The sequence below is a fragment of the Podarcis raffonei genome, chromosome 11 (genome assembly GCF_027172205.1).
Source record: "Podarcis raffonei isolate rPodRaf1 chromosome 11, rPodRaf1.pri, whole genome shotgun sequence".
NCBI lineage: Eukaryota > Metazoa > Chordata > Lepidosauria > Squamata > Lacertidae > Podarcis > Podarcis raffonei.
The window spans coordinates 25,184,048-25,197,576 of NC_070612.1; positions in this window are offsets into that span (position 1 = coordinate 25,184,048).

Consider the following 13,529-nt stretch of genomic DNA (forward strand, 5'->3'; position numbering starts at 1 on the left):
CTGGGGAGACCCAGCCAGATGGAACAGGTATAAATTATTATTATTATTATTATTATTATTATTATTATTATTATTATTATTGAGGATTAGGCAAATTCACAGAGTATCAAGTTATCAATGGCTACTGATCCTAATGGCTGTTTCCTACATCCATTGTCAGAGGAGGTGATGCTTCTGATAGCCGTGGCTGGAAACTGCCGGAGGGGAGAGTAATGTTGCCCTCAGGTCCTGCTTGTGGGCTTCCCATAGGCAGTGGCGTCACAAGGGGGTGGGGGCAGTGCACCCCGGAGTCCCATGTCTGGGGGTGGGTAACAAGAAGGCACCCTATGGGGTGCTTGCCCCGACACCCCTGGGTGCAGTGACGCGAGCAGCCATCGCGCTGCCGCAACTGCATGTGGAGGATCCTCCGTTTGTGGCTGCAGCCGTGAGCAGAGGATCCCGCCACTGTCTGTACAGTGTTTGAGCAGCGCTGGTGGCAAACTGCTACGTACAATGCATGAGCTGTACGTAGTGACACCACACTTGTGCTGTACATAGCGCTTTGCCACTGGCACTGCTTGAACACTGTATGGATGGCAGTGGGATCCCTCCATCGCCACTACAGCCGCAAGTGAAGGATCCCTCTGCCGCTGCCGTGAGCAGAGGATCCCGCCACCGTCCGTATAGCACTCGGGCAGCGCTGGCGACAAACCACTATGTACAATGCATGTGCGGTGTCGCACGCAAGCGCTGTACGCAGCGACGCTGCACATGCACCCTATGTAGCAACACCATGTATGTGTTATACGTAGTGGTGCAATGCATGCACAGCCGGTGGTTTGCCCCACCCCAGGTGTTGATTAGCCTTTGTTTGCCCCTGCCCATAGGTGCCTGGCTGGCCACCGTGAGAAGATGATGCTGACTAGAAGGGCCACTGGTCTGAGGCAGCAGGCTCTTCTTCTTTAAAGAGGAAACTGTCCTCTGACAGCCTTTCAAATAGAGGACACATGTCCACCCAAGTCCCACTCTTCAGAATTACTTTGGGTCTTTAGCTTAGCCTATGACAATACTGAAGCGGATAGCAAAGCGTAACACCTTACAGTCACTCTAACATGATGTGAACTTGTCTCACTGGGTCTTCATCCTCTTGTCATCCCACAAAGAAATCTTAAGCCATCAGAATGTGAAAGAATGGCCACTAGTTATGTTTCTGATGCTGCAGAAAAGAACAGAGGGAAATGGATTGCTCTCTGACGTGAATATCAACTAGATAAAATATCCGAAGGGTATTTATTCAGCAGATGAATTAAATTTTGAGGCTTCAGAAATAAACATCAGTGGAAGTTTTATACACACACACAAATCCTCGGGTGTGTTTTCTTTTACCAGATTGTTATTTACTGACTTGCTCTTCCCTCCAAAAAGTAGAGATGCCATTTGGCATGTTGATGGGGACACATGAGGTTATGCTTAATGCACTGCTTTGAATGAAAATAACTTGTTGTGTGTTATAAAATGCTCAATTAGGAAAATAATGCTGTAAATCTTCCAGAGCAGCAAGGGCATTTTGCGTCTCTCGCCCAACCCACTATTTATCTCCAACTTTAAAGTTATCTTGGAAGTCCCACCCAAAATTGCAAGAGCAATTTTGGTGCAGAGCTAGAACAACTGAGCTCAGAAACAATTATATTTCCAAGCAGACAGTGATATAATTATGATAAATATGATGTCTCCTGTACTAACCTGCCCATTCCCATCCAGTAGAGGATAGCATGCTGGGGCACAGCTGCTTACCTGACCTCCCAGCAGGTGATTTGTTGCTGCTTACTGAGAGGGAAAGGGGTGAGGCAACAGTAAGGTGAGCATGGTGCAAACAACACTGGCAAGAGCAGTGAATTAGCTCTGCTAATGTGTTTGTACCACACTGAACTCATTGACACCTCTACCTGCAGCTGCAACTCACCTGCCAGGATGTCAGATGAGTGCCTCTGCCCCATCACACTGTTTGCATCATCATCCAAGGCCCTGTCTAGATGTCTCAGCTTTCATAGGCCAGGAAGGCGGCAACCAAGGGCAGAGCCTCTTCTGTGATAGCATCACATATTTGGGACACCCTCCCTCCCCACTAGGGTGGACAGATGAAATAAAGGACAGGACTTATGCACCTTTAGTAATTGTATAGAAGAAGGAGTTCAGTGACACCTGTTGGCATCCCATCTTCTGTGCAACTATTCGAGCTGCAAAACCCCTGTTCCTCCCCCCTCCCCCGGCCATCCTGCTCCTCACAAATGTCTGCTTGGCACCTACATGTTCATCATTTAGGCTCAAATGGAAGGTCAAATTATTTTTCTGGGCTTGTGCTGGAATTGAAGTGTGACTTTTTGCTAATTCTGCTACTGCAGCATTTTTAAAATGCCATTTCTGGCGTTGTTCTGCTTTGTAAGTAGCTTCTTTTTATTACGGTTTTATCATGATTTGCTTTGAACTCCTATATTGTAGTTGACTACGCATGATGGAAAAGTGGGATAAAGTGTTCAGTAGAAAGAGATTAATAAATATTGTCTGCCCAAGGTTGTGTGCTCCACTACCCTGCCTGAGCTGCAGCAAGAAACTAGTTGAAAGGTGCTGAAATGCTTACCTCCTAGTATACTTTTAACTCTCTCTTTCTGTAGACCCTGAATGCTTCCATGTATGAAGTGTTGGGAAGTCGCAGTTACATTGCTTAACCCCAGATGATGTCACAAACACTGTCCAATACGACCAAAGCGCATTTGTTGCATGGGAAAAGCAGTTGCCTAGAAATATCTTTCCCACACAGTGCAGCAGTCACATTTCAAAGGATGAGGTTAAGGTCTGTTTTCGAGGGTGGAATCCTGGGGAGTAATTCCTTTTGGCCTCAGTGGGATTCTGAGGAAGCATGCCCACAACTGGGCTGTGTGATAAGCATCACAATATTTGTAGGCGGGAGATGTCAGGGAACAAATCTGGGAAATGCACAAGAGATCGAGAAGATAATGCTCAGAAGAATGTAAGGAAAGCAATTAAAAGAATTCTGGAGGTTGTTTTCTGGTAACTGCTTAAATGCCAAAGGTTTAATTAAGCACTTGCATTTTTTTCTTTTAATTTTAATGACTTAATTAATTTGTATAAAGTCAGCACTGTTGGACCTGAAGCTGGGGATGCCATTTATTATTTACCCTATTCAGTAGGGACTCCACCAGATTGTGGTGAACAGGCTTACAATTATATCAGCGTAAATTGATATCAATCTGTTTGTACAAAAGGCCAAATAGGGATGTAATGTCAGATGGTTTGACTCTCTTAAACTTGATGGAGTTACACTTGCTCATGTCACCCCTTGCATCTGTCCCTCAAGCCTTACCTTCGAAGGGTGCATCACAATCTATTTAGTTAATCAGGTTAACCTTTTATCTGGACACACGGCCATGTGCGTATGTGTTTGTGCATAGGGAGAATCTACAAATTACTCTAGGCAAGGTACATTCTTTGGATTTCTCTTGGGATGTGACATGAAATATTCCACAAAGCAGTTTGATGCAGCAATTAAAAACAAGGGAATGAATTACACTAACAACTGTCAAGGAGGGAAAATTAATTCCCTCCTAACTATGCTGCCACTGTACTTAGAGTACCCTGGTTGATTACAAGCTGATTGCAACTGGAGTATTGCCAAACAAGCACAGGCAGAAGCAGGTAAAGCCAAACAATGCCATGATCAGAGAGACAAGAGAGAGAGAGAGATCTGATTCTGCCATCTGTGACATGTTTCAGAGAATTTAATGGAGTTCAGCACCTCTTTCGCTCTCTCATGTCCTGGCTACTTCTCATGGTCAGTGTGCTATCTTCATCTTCCTGCACCTACCCAGAAATACTACAAAAAGAAGAAGATGGAGACATGCGTTCAGTCTGAAACAAATTTAAAATGGAACAGAACAGAGCCAGTTTTTTTTATTTTTCATTAGTTCATTCATTCTGAAATGAATGCAGAGCTGATGAATGGGTACAAACATTTGCCGTGCTTCTCATTTCACAGTGGGGAACCTGTGGCCCTTCAAATGGTGTTGGACTCCTCTTGCTCCTAGCCAACATGTCCAGTGGTCAGGGGTGATGGTTTTTGAAGCCCAACACAGAATCCCCATCTTTGCTATTCAATCAGGAGCAGGGAGCCATTTCAGCCTGAGGGCAGCATTCAAGTCTAAGCAATCTTCTGGGGGCACATGCCAGTGGCAGGTGGGGACTGAGGCAAACGTGGGCAGAGCAACAAACCTTTGTCCCGTAGGCTAATTTCTACGCACACTCTCACACAACCTTCTCTGTCCTCCATCCAGGCAAGCAAAAGGCATGGCCAGAGTTCAACACCTCCCAGTCAGGCAAAAACGCTTGAGGAAGATGCAAGGCAGGCCAATAAGGGGCATGGCATGAGAAGATGGGGCTTGGCTGGCAAGGGTTGGTGGTGTGGGGAGAGTCCCAAGGACCAGGTGGAGAGGCCTCCATTTCCCCAGACACAGCCTTAAGTGGTGTGAATTCTGGACAACTGTGAGGTACCTCTGACCCTCCAGATGTTGCTGAACGACAACTCCCATCAGCTCCAGAAACAAGACCAATGGCCAGAGATGATGAGAGTTGCAGTTCAGCAACATCTGGAGAACCATATTCCCGAATTCTGCTTTTTGGTCTTACTCCAACAATGGCAGTGCTGAATTTGGCAGGAGCCAAATTCTGTCAGTTGTCATTCTTTGTGGCGACCACCACTGCCCTCCCAATGGCCAAATACGCCCCAGAAAGATGCAACTTCTCTTGTGGAAATGGGGTGGGGGAATGGCAACAGCCTGCCACCAAATTCAGTTCTGCTGCCACTGCCAAAGCCACAAAAAGAGAGAAGAGAGTCGTGTCCACTGTAGAGAAAACAGCATATGCTTGACAGTTTATTTCTGTTCGTGGACACAATCCATCGAAACATTCCGATGAGAATGGACAGATCCTATTGCTTCCAAAGGTGCTGTATTTGCATTTGCCCCTCCTCCCAGTGAACTACCGGTATCTAATCCTGAATCTGCTTTGGCATCAGTTGCATTTCCCATTGGAAACACACCTGGGGGGCACATGCAGCCCCCAGAATGAGACAAACCTCTCCGGGCATCTTCCTTATGAAGCGCAGCTCAGGACATCCATAAATCTTCGTTCCCAGCACGCATCCAGCGACACATATCAGAAGACTATGTGCACACTCACTCAGCAGAGTTTATCAGAAATGAAGGGGAGCATTGGTGTGTGCATTTTAAGTATTTCTTAAGCAATATATACAGCACAAAGCAATCATGGCGTCTCTCGTCTTTCTTCTCCAAGAGAGAAAGTACAACAGTACAATAGAGCGGAAGAGAGAAGACTATATTCCGTTCTCACACTTTCTAAGCCTAGAAAACCAGTGTGGTGTAGTGGTTCAGAGCGGTAGTCTCGTAATCTGGGGAACCGGGTTCACGTCTCCGCTCCTCCACATGCAGCTGCTGGGTGACCTTGGGCCAGTCACACTTCTCTGAAGTCTCTCAGCCCCACTCACCTCACAGAGTGTTTGTTGTGGGGGAGGAAGGGAAAGGAGAATGTTAGCCGCTTTGAGACTCCTTCGGGTAGTGATACAGTGGGATATCAAATCCAAACTCTTCTTCTCTTCTAGAAAGTAAACACAGACATGTGATGTAACAATCACACATCCAGCAACGGAGGAATGAAATGCTAACAAAGACGTGTCCATGGAACAACTCAGGTGGATTGTGTCCACTGTCTCCATAACCTGGCACTGTTCCACTTTGGAACCAAGCTGCCTAGTGGCTCATTCATGTCAGCACCTCTGGAAGACTAAAAAGGAAGTCTGGGCTGCCTCCATTTGTTCTCACTAACCGCCTGAAAGTTCACAGGGTAAGAAGCTCTTGTCACCACGAATGAGCTATAAAATGTATTTCAATATGTGAGTAATTACAATTGGCATTTCTGAGGCACATAACGCCCCCCCCCCCGGTGGATGTGGTAATCATAGTGAAAAGCGCTAAAGTGACATTAGCGGAGTGAGAACTGTAAAGAGAGGTTGGAAACCTGGGTTGTCATTTTGAGAAATCTGACTGCCAAAGGATGTTGGCCCCTTTTTAATTGCCAAGTATAAAAAGATGGTGTTTGGTTTATCCCCAAATTCACCCACAAAACTGGCTTTCAAGCAACGCCTCTCCCCTCTTCCAGCCTTCCACCAACTTAATGTCACAAGTCAAATAGCTTTTCTGCGAAATCTACACCTTCATCACTGAGCTCTGAAATGTCAGCTATAATTATAACTTCCTTTAAAAAACAACAACAAGCAAACACAAATTGCATTGTTTATTTAAAAGGACAAGCATTTCTTATCTTCTGGACATCAAAAATTAGCAAAATGAAGTTTCCCACTCCCCTTTAGATATTAAATGCGAGCATGGCCACATTTAAAAGAAAACAGAATATGTTTTGCTAATTCTAAAGGTTCAGGAGGTAAAAAGTGTACCCCTCAACTGTCCTGATTTGAGCGGAACGTCTTGGGAGCCATCCTGACTTCTGACTGGATCCCAGAATGTCCTGGTTATTTATGTCTGGCTCCCTTGTGTGAATCTGCTGGCTCACGCCAAAGTGCCGAAACAAAAGACGTTCCTTTTTTGGTCTTGCTGGCTCTCACGCGAATCAGCTGGCTCACGCTCAAAAGGCGAGCCTTCTCTGTGGTGGCGCCTAAGCTGTGGAACTCTATCTCTGCAGAGGTGCATCCAGCACCTTCATTATAGAGCTTCTGGTGTAATGCTGAATGCATACCTCTTTGCCTTGGCTTTTGACATGAGGTGTGTGTGTGTGTGTGTGTGTGTGTGTGTGTGTGTGTGTGTATACACCCACCCACTCCCATTTTTTGTGATTGCAAGCTGTTTTAAACTGCTTCTAATATTGTGCTTTAATGCTGTAACCTGCTCTGGAACCTTAGAAGGGAAATACCACAAAGTGATTCATTAAAAGAATAATACAACAAAGTGATCTGGAAAAATACAGTATTTTTTGCTCTATAAGACTCACTTTTTCCCTCCTAAAAATTAAGGGGAAATGTGTGTGCATCTTATGGAGCGAATGCAGGCTGCACAGCTATCCCAGAAGCCAGAACAGCAAGAGGGATTGCTGCTTTCACTGCGAAGTGATCACTCTTGCTGTTCTGGCTTCTGAGATTCAGAATATTTTTTTTCTTGTTTTCCTCCTCCAAAAACTAGGTGCGTCTTGTGGTCTGGTGCGTCTTATAGAGCGAAAAATACATAGCTTTTTAAAAATTGATGAAAATCAATGATGAAAAACTGATTAAAACATATGCCAACATCCTGTATTCTTAGGTAGGCTTGGGGGGTTTTTTTGACAAAATGGTTTTAGCAGGCGCCAAAAAGAGTAGAGTGAAGGCTCCTGCCTGATGTCAATAGACAGGGAGTTCCAAAGTCTGTGTGCTGCCTCAGTATAAGACTGATTTCTTACAAATGTGGAACAAGTGTATTGTGGCATTTGTAGCTGTGCCACAAAGGTGATCTCTGAAGTAAACTGGTCCCTGGCATGCAAACGCCAATACTGTATCCCATTTAGGACGACATGGCGCCCATTGGCCTTCCAGGAATTATACTGGGGCCCGTGTGCAATGAGTGGAAAAATTCCACATTCATTTGCTGAGTCTGCCGCTACAATTAATTCATTTTGCACCATCTCCTGTCCTCATTACATTTTTATTATAAGAATTAATATATTTTGCCATTTGCTATTCTGGTGAAATCAGGAGAGGAGCCGTGAGAATGAATACATTTTGTTCCACTTTGTCCTCATTATAATTTTAAGGTGTTCTCGAGAATGGATTAATTTGACGCCACTTCTCACTCTTTATCATAAGAATGAAAGCTAAAATAGTTATGAAACTCTGACAGCCTTTTGTCTGGAACTATTCTGTGCTCGAGATTTTTTTTTTTTAAAAAAACTGCATTGAGAAGAGGAGGGGAAGGTTATAAATGTTCTGTGAGGGTTTATAAATGTATAGAAAATGATTGGATGCCTCTGAGGGAAAGCCGAAGGAATAAACAAATGAAACAGATGACCACATGTTTGTGACTGTCTCAAGATCATAATCTGCCATTCAGGCTGGGTACTCTAATCACACAGATATGATTTTCATTAAATTATTCCTTCCCCAACAGACAATAAACAACTACTTACTGATAGATGGCTGGATACTGGGCCATTAATATAAAATGCCAGCTTCCCGCTTTACCAGAAACACTCAGAATCTCAGTCACTGGATACATTTGCAGTAGAAATGTGGTTCCTCTATGTTACTGTTTAAATACAATAAAACAACAGAGAGAGAGAGAAACAATTGCAGTGGCAATTAGGTTTCATCCTAAAGATAGAAACAAAAGGGAAGTTCCATAAAGGGGTTTGGGGGAATTTATATATTTTACACACACACACACACACACACACACACACACACACACACTGCATACAGTCCAAAGTAGACAACCCAAAGTCCAGAAGGATTAGCAAATGTGAAATGCAAATGTATTTCCCCTACAAAAGTTCAAACACTGGAATTGTTCCCAAGAAGGTATTACTCGGTGATATCCAGCTAAGGCTGGAAACTTAGCCACACTTCCCTAGGAGTAAACCCCTCTGAATTCAATAATCCTTACGTCTTAGTAGACATATGTTTGTTTGTTCATTTTCATTTATTTATTTATTAAATTTCTATACCACTCTTCATTCATGGATCGTGGAGTGGTTTACAATATTTTGTGGTTTCTGCACACACAAAAAGCCATAGTAACAAACATGGAATGTATTCAACTATGCTCTCCTCAGAGTAGAGACACTGAAATGAATGAGCCTATTAGTCATGACCATTAACCTGAATGGGTCTACTCTATGTAGGACTAGGATGGAATGCCACCCATTATTAGGACTGTGCTGTAAGTCATACTGAGAACAGACCTATGGAAATTGAGGACTTAAGTCTATTTATTTATACTCTGAGTGTGGTGCTGTGGGTTAAACCACAGGGCCTAGGGCTTGCTGATCAGAAGGTCGGCAGTTTCGAATCCCTGTGACAGGGTGAGCTTCCATTGCTCAGTCCTTGCTCCTGCCTACCTAGCAGTTCAAAAGCACAAAGTGCAAGTAGATAAATAGGCACCGCTCTAGCAGGAAGGTAAACGGTGTTTCCGTGCGCTGCTCTGGTTTGCCAGAAGCGGCTTAGTCATGCTGGCCATATGACCCAGAAGCTGTACATCGGTTCCCTCGGCCAATAAAGCGAGATGAGTGTCACAACCCCAGAGTCGGCCACGACTGGACCTAACAGTCAGGGGTCCCTTTACCTTTATGACAACAGAGATCACCTACAGTTATTACTATTATATATTCAATTTACCTGTATATATCTACTCATCAATGAGTGTTTCCTTGGAGGCTTACAATAAATGTTAAAAAACACAATATATACCCATGATTAAAGAGCAACAACAATAAACAAGTAAAAGCAGCAAAAAGCAAAAAGGAAACATCTCCATTGAAGCCACACCTCTGAGGAGTTGGCCTCCTGGATCATAGCTGTTTCTCTTAAAAGAGTCATACACCAGGTATTTAGTTGATAGTGAGGACTGCTGCCTTAATTTTACCATCACCCAATGATCATTTTTGGTATATTTGATGAAGCCACCTCCTTCATTCTGATCCATCCTAAGCACAAGAGACAGGCATTCCCTCACCGTGTTACTTAGACATAAACACAAAATAATATATCGCTGTTCCTTTCCTTAATATTTCAAGAAATGTCTGTGACTTGCAGGGGGCAGCAAAAAGGTATAGAGCATGTCACTGCACATCCATGTCATATGCAGAAAGCAATCATTTAGTTGTTATTTATTATGAGAATGAATTATTGGAAAATGCACTTTGCAGCTCCCTTTGGTCTTCTCGAAATGACAGCTCGCTGTGATAATGCTGGTGGCAGATTGTTGACCTATAATATTCAGCATTTAATAGTGTTTCCTACTCACCACTTCCCTGGGCAGCAGAACTTTCCAGAGGCAAGATTGTGTGAGGCCTGTTTCATTGCGAGGAGTGTGTCTTATTGGAACCGGAAGATGCATTGTATAATTTCATGTAGGCATTTGCAAATATACAGACTGAGCATATGGGAAGCAAGTACGCAGGCAGACTGTACTCACGCTCAAGCTGTATGAATTCATCCCTCCAAGATGCAAAATCCTGGCAAGCTGCTTCGGCGTCCTTCAACACTCTTAAGGGACATTTCCAAACACAGGACTGTGTTTTTTTTCTCTCTTCCCCACGCACATTAAAGTTGCAAGCATAAATAAATAAATAACAAGTTGTGTCCAGACTCAGGTAGTTGAACTTAGGTCCCACTGAAATCAATGGGACAAATTATTAATGACTTAACTTAAGCCCTATTGATTTCTACTGGAACTAAGTTCAATTAACAGGCTGGATCCAGCCCAATGTTTCTTTCAACACCCCCCCCCGCCCCCGAAGAGGCTGTACAAATTTCAGCAGCTTGCTACAGTCCCTGACCACCGAAAGCCACTTCATGACTTTATCCACAATCAAGTGTGAGCTGTACAAAAGCTGAAGATATGGAGCCATTTTGCATAACCCAAAAGCATCCTAGACCAGCCCTGTCTATAGGAATAGCAGCAGTATCTTTAGAGAAGCACCCATTGAGCTCAATGGCTGAAGCCATGGAGGGTAGGCTGAATGGGGCACTGCCCAACCCCATCGGTCTGCCCTCAGTGAGCCCCTGGCCTCTTACTTGCAACCAGCCAGGGGTGGTGGTGGTTCTGCCTATCAGCTTCTTCCTTGATGCTGTCCTTGCAGAACTCAGCAGGAAGGAGGATTCGGACAAAATTTGAATTAGTTGGCTGCATTTGTCATTACCATTGGTTTCCTTGTCTTCTGCCCAACCATTCCCAATGGACATAAGCCACCATATGGGCTGAACATATGCTTTGTATGCAGAAGGTTTTAAGTCCACCCCTTCCCAAATGTCTCAAGTTAAAATAATTTTGGGGTCCTGCTTGGGACACCTTCGCCAGCCACTTCTGGCCTCAATGGACCATATTGGGCTGGATGGGATGAATGGCCTGGCATTGTATAAGGCAGCTTCTTACATTCTCAGGAAAATTTATGAAAACCTGCCAAGGTGTTTACACTCCAGTCCAGAATACATCCCCTTATACTATACAGCTCAGGACCAGGTTACTTCAGAGACTGACTTATGCCTTAGACGCTGCGGTCTGTGGGAGAGAACATGGTGCTGATAACTCCAAGGTGCAGGTTCGATCACCATATGGGACAACTGCATATTCCTACATTGTAGGGAGTTGAACCACAGTGACCCCCGGGGTCCCTTCCAGTTACATGGTTCTAGAATTCTTGTGTGAGCTCCAAAGATCTCAGAAGCAGGGCTGCCTCTCCTCTGTGGAATATCATTCCTGTTGAGACACAACAGGCACCCACTATTTGCACTTTCCAGAAACAGTTGAAAACATTTTTGTTCTGAAAAGCTTTCCCAGCTGAATAAACAAAGCTTTTCTATGGGTGTTCACATGTTAAGAGTTTTAGCCTTACTTCAAATGTATTGGTCATGTTTGTGCCTTTAACTGCCTTTAATTATCTTCAGTGTAAATTGCGTTGAGACAGTGGTTTAGGTGGTGATGAATTAATTGTAATGAGACCTTTGTTGTTGCCCAAAGCTGGTTGCCGTTCTAGCAGACATGTGATGTGCAAGAACCAAGGCTTTGAAACTGAAACGTGTTGCCCTGGGTCTGCAACATGCTGGTCTCTGCCATCAGCCAAGGTGCTAAGGGCCACTGTGAGGCTGCCTTTGTCTCCCAGGGAGATGATTTAATTTAATATACAGTGGTAACTCGGGTTAATAACTTAATTCATTCTGGAGGTCTGTTCTTAACCTGAAACTGTTCTTACCTGAGATACCACTTTAGCTAATGGGGCCTCCCGCTGCTGCCACACGATTTCTGTTCTCATCCTGAAGCAAAGTTCTTAACCCGAGGTACTATTTCTGGGTTAGTGGAGTCTGTAACCTGAAGCGTCTCTAACATGAAGCATCTGTAATCCGAGGTACCACAGTATACCCACACTGATAGCCCACCCTGAGACTATCACTGAATGGCCAGCTTATAAATTCAGTCAGTCAAAGGAGAGGCCAACCTGGCTTCATCCATCAGTCAGAGAAGGAGCAGCTGCAAGGAGTTTGCTTCTGTCCCTCCCTGCCAGAAAGGACACCTGGCTCCACCTGCCAGTTGCCATGAGACTACAGAAGCAAGCAAGGGCTGTGGGGAGAGACGCTCCGGACTCCATCCACTGGACAAAGGAACAAGAGCCATGAACTGCTATTCAAGCAAGAACACCAGCATGGGAGCAGAAGAACATCGGAGGGATCACACCAATGGTCCATCTCACCCAGCATCCTGTTTGCTTAGTGACCAACCTATAGGAAGCCTGCAAGGAGAATAACAGCAATCTCCACACTCGTTATTCCCAGCAACTGGCATTCAGAGGCATACTGTTTTCAACAGTGTAGGGAGAACACAGCCATGAAGGGTAGCAGCCATTGACTTCCTTTTAACAACAACAATTTTAATATTTGTACCCCACCCATCTGACTGGGTTTCCCCAGCCACCCTGGGTGACTTCCAACAGATATAAGAACACAATAAAACATTGAGCATTAAAACTCTCCCTATACAGGGCTGCCTTCAGATGTATTCTAAAAGTTGTGTAGTTCTTTATCTCCTTGACATCTGATGGGAGGGCGTTCCACTGGGCGGGCACCACCACCGAGAAGCCCCTCTGCCTGGTTCCCTGTAACCTCACTTCTCGCAGGGAGGGAACTGCCAGAAGGCCCTCAGAGCTGGACCTCAGTGTCCGGGCTGAATGATGGGGATGGAGATGCTCCTTCAGGTATACAGGGCCGAGGCTGTTTAGGGGTTTAAAGGTCAATACCAAGGGTTTGAATTGTGCCCAGAAACGTACTGGGACCCAGTGTAGATCCTTTAGGACAGGAATTATATCTTGTGTGCGGCCACACCCGGTCACCGTCCAGCTGCCGCATTCTGGATTAGTTGTCATTTCTGAGTCACCTTCAAAGGTTGTTATCCTCTAATAACTTTTCTAACCCCCCCCTTAAAAGTCACCCAGGTTGGTGGCTATCATCTTGTTGGGGCAATTTCCATTGTTTGTGCTCTGTGAAGAAGCATGTCCTTTGTCTCTGCTGAATCTGCCGACATGCAGCTTCACCGAATAGCCTCTGAGTTCCAGCATTATGTGTGAGAGAGGAGATTGCCTTGACTCAAACTGCTGATTGCCCTCCCCTTCCTTCTTTGAACTGTGGACTATAAATATAGTCAACCAACAAACTGTGGGAATGGATAGCTCAGGCACCTCCTCCTTGTATCTTGGATGCTTTACATCTC